Consider the following 4,166-nt stretch of genomic DNA (forward strand, 5'->3'; position numbering starts at 1 on the left):
AAGCTGTGGTTATCAGCTGTTACAAATATACTGTAATGCTTTACATGGGCAACTGGAGCTAACCTAGCTAAAGTGTTTAATTAATTAAAACGGCTAACAGGGTGCTACTTTACATTTATCAGCATGTCCCATACACCACAGGACCCTGAGTGTCTTTGTTGTCAGCAATCTGGCAAAGTAAGCAAATAGGGATGCAATGGTTCTCGGTAAAAAAAAAAAAAAAAAAAAAAATATATATATATATATATATATATATATATATATACATATATATATATATATATATATATATATATATATATATATATATATATATATATATTTTTTTTTTTTTTTTTTTTTTTTTTCCCATTGTTCTCCCATGGTTTGGTGTGCCCTGTGATCCGCAGTTCAGAATATGCATTGTTAATATTGGTTTGTAAATAAAAACAACTTCAACAAAACAGTTCCGCCTTTGTACGCTTCCAATTACCTTTCTAATAACCTCTTAGTATGTCAATTTGTTGTTGACCTCATGTTTCCTCATGTTAGTGTGTGCGTGTGGAGTTTCTGTGTGTTTCAGCTTGGCAAGTGAAGGGCATAAAGTGCAAATGTGCAGGTGAGGCCAAATCACAGCGGATTGTTGCCAGTGTTTCAGCAGACATTTATTATAAATTCAGACAGACACAAAAACAATGCATGCCCCTTTTCATTGTTGTTGCAAAGATAACCTAGATCACCCTGTCCAGACCCAAAAGCGTCCCATGCAGACACGGATATTTAACAGGTCTGTTACTTTAGTGCCGTTCTTTCTGGGCATTCTTCCGTACCCCGATCACTCCCGCTTTTCACTCTGTTAACAGACTCTGTAGGACTGGTCCTGCTGAATTAAGAGAGAATCCAGTAATCAATACTGCTCAGTTTTTAAGATATGTTGACATAATTTGTATCTGCATAACTGAATGAGACTGTTGAGTCAAGATGTAAAATAAAATAAGGAAACATTTAAGCTTATTTTCTTAAGCAATTTATATGAACATACAATTTTCAAAATGCCCTACTTTTATTCAATTAATGTGAGAACATGCAAATCTACAGCCATATGTTAGAAGCTGTTGCATTGTTAGGTGTTTGTTACCCAATAAAAGTGTTTATTGTTTATTAATTGTTATGTAGGCATTTTTTTCTAAGCATAGCACAAACTGTACTGTACCGTACTGAAACCGTAACCCTAAAACCATGATACATACAAAAAGACGAGTAGATTGAACTGTTTCATCCCTACTGTCAGTTAGTGTCAGTGTTCTTCATCACGCAATCACTCCCACTTTCACTTTGTTTACCTGCAAAGAACATTTTTCTTCTTGACTGACTGTTCTCGCTGAATTAAGAGAGAAGAGCCAAACACTCTCTCTTTGCTTAGGCTTCATTTACTACAATGGTGCTGATAAGTGAAACGGAGCTCTCTGGAATCATAATAAAATAATTAAATAAAATAAATAAATAAAATGCAAACATTATTTAATTGATACAATGTAATGCAAATCTACAATCTTATGTATAAAGCTGTTGCATTGTCAGGTAGTTGTTCTCCCATAAATACGTTTAGTGTTTATTGAATTGTTCGGTAGGTATTTTTTTCTAAGCATAGCACAAACTGTACTGTACCAAAACAGTGACCCTTAAACCGCAATAAAAACCGAACTGTGAGCAGATTGAACCATTACACCAGTTTACGATTTCCTGTAACATAAAAAGGTAAAAATGCAACAATTTGTTTTGATGGTACATATGAATATTAGTAGACTGTCTGCTTAATATCTGTTGACAGAGCTCATTCAACAGAAATTTAACTGACTATAAGAAACTGTGCAAGTACATGTCAACTTATACTAACCCTATTCCCAACCTAACAGTCTACTTAAAGTGAAGTCTATTTCCAAACTAATTTAGAGAGGATCATATGCATATGATTGCTTGCAGCTGGCCCACATTATTTCTGATTTACCAATCAGACGATTCCTAAGCCACTATAAATACCTTAAGTTCCTCTTAACAGCCATCTTCGTTTTGAAGAATTCCCCCTTCCACCCCTACTCCTCCTCCTTTCCTAGATGGGTGGCACAGTGGCCCAGTGGTTAGCACTGTTGCCTCACAGCAAGAATGTCACTGGTTTTAGTCCTTATCAAGCCAGCCAATGTTTCTGTGCGGAGTTTACACGTTCTTAATGTTCTCATGTGGGTTTCCTCCAGGTTCCCCGGTTTCCTTCCATCGTCCAAAAACATGCAACTTAAGTTAAACCAAAGTAGCACCATTGACATTCTACTAGTAAGTAGTTATCTCTTAAGATCAATTATCTGAAATTATCAAAAATCAGATTTTTGAGCTATTATCAAAAATCTGTTCATTAGCTACTACAGCAAGAGAGTTCTCGAGATCTATTCGAGCTCAAACTCCCCTCTCGCCTTGCAAACAGGGGGGGTGGGGGGGCCCCGGGCTTGAGGATATTATGAGCTCAGGGCTCTTCCCCGGGACAGCATGCCAAACAAGCGTTATAATCAATCATCAGCTAAGTGTGAACTCTTGAATGCCAGTATATTTCCTTCAAATAAGCATATACATTAAACATTGAACCACACAAATGTCAGATCTGAATTTCAGGGTTATTTTTACTCGTCCAGCAAAACAAGGTCTTTATCTTAAAAATGTCCCTGATTCATCATATCATTGTTCTGTAGTAGTTAAAAGGATAAAGTTTAAGACCCTACGTAGAAGACGTTCTTAGAAAAGTTAAAAGGAATCCCCAGAGTGTGAGCACACAATGAATCAGAAGCATCACCCTCAAAAATAAGTGGATACAAAAAAACCCTTCAACAACCAAACAACATGAGGTTCAGCAATCAAATTAATTTTCTACCATAAAACCTCAAATGACAATAAAGAAACTCACAATGAAATGTAGAACGCACATGTTCCTCGACAAGGCTTTGAAAAACCCAAACAATCCTGGTTCACATGTCTACCTGTTCACTTGCTTTACTCTCTATTCTAGAGAAACACACTCATAATAACTCCCTTGTGCCCTCTCATGACAGGGAGTAAAAATGACAACTTACAGCACATAAACTAAATAACAGCTTACTGGATCCTTGCTGCAGCCTGCAGTAGACATCCAACCCTGTCCACAATCCAACTGAAAAGTCAGACGTTTTAATGCGTAAACATACTGTGAAGAGTAGGTTTAGGTAAGCGTAGGGATTAAACACATCACAACCTTTGTTGTGAGTCTTCAGCTCATGGATCATTCACTGTATTCTACATCAAAAACTGATGGAATGAAGCTCCTTTTGCCAATATGTAAAATTACAATATTTTAAACAAAAGAGTATGATTTAGGATTCAATCACCATCAAGGCATTTATATATATATATATATATATATATATATATATATATATATATATATATATATATATATATATATATAAAAGCGAAACAAAGCTATGTCTCTTTCGATTTGTTAAACGATCGTGCTATCCCAGCAGACACACACCATTGTAAGATGGTAATATTAGGTTAGATTCAGTTCACCAGTGTCTGGAGACAATGTTATTTTGACATCCAATAACGACATGAAATGACGTTGCTATTTTGTTAATTTTAGGTTGTCAACATCTTAAACATTCCCTGTAGTAGTTTTTTTTTCAAATTTTAACAGTTTTTTGTGTGTTGAGCATCAGTTAAGTCAATGTTATCACATGTCAGCTGTAGTTGGGGGAAAAACTGGATCATTTTGAGCTTTTGTCAGCTAATTTCATCTTTTGGGTTTGAAATAATTTTGGAGTGGGGTCAAAATCTGTGACGTATTGCCGATCTGCTAGTGGAGTTTTGTTCATATTGGAGTTTTCTTACCCTATGAGTAGAGCCCGCTTTTTAATTATTCATGAGAACAGACGCTTTCCAAAGGCAAGGCAGACCTGTCAAGCTGTGAGACCCAGTGACTAGATGAGACCGCATCCGTGCATGGCATGGGTCTTATGTGTTTGTTTACATGATTCATGGGGTTTGTTGCTTGTTTTCCCTGCAATGCTGTCAGGGCCGATACAGCATAGCTGTTGGTTTACAGCAAGCATGTTTTTGTTTTTTTTTGTTTTTTTTGTCGGGAGAGCTGTGCGAGAATTGGAGAA

The 4,166-nt window shown here is 36.3% G+C and overlaps 1 long non-coding RNA gene across 1 annotated transcript; it reads right to left on the bottom strand.

The window, feature by feature from the left end:
• Positions 1-619: 619 nt before the first annotated feature.
• LOC147832130 (uncharacterized) lies at positions 620-3,021 on the bottom strand. The gene is made up of 3 exons (XR_015518191.1): positions 2,930-3,021; positions 1,230-1,322; positions 620-862 (listed from the first exon to the last, which is right to left on the bottom strand). It is a non-coding gene; the product is annotated as an uncharacterized LOC147832130 (long non-coding RNA).
• Positions 3,022-4,166: the final 1,145 nt, after the last annotated feature.

This window comes from Danio rerio, chromosome 20 (assembly GCF_052040795.2).
Source record: "Danio rerio strain M-AB ecotype USA chromosome 20, GRCz13ab, whole genome shotgun sequence".
In the NCBI taxonomy this organism is placed as follows: Eukaryota; Metazoa; Chordata; class Actinopteri; order Cypriniformes; family Danionidae; genus Danio; species Danio rerio.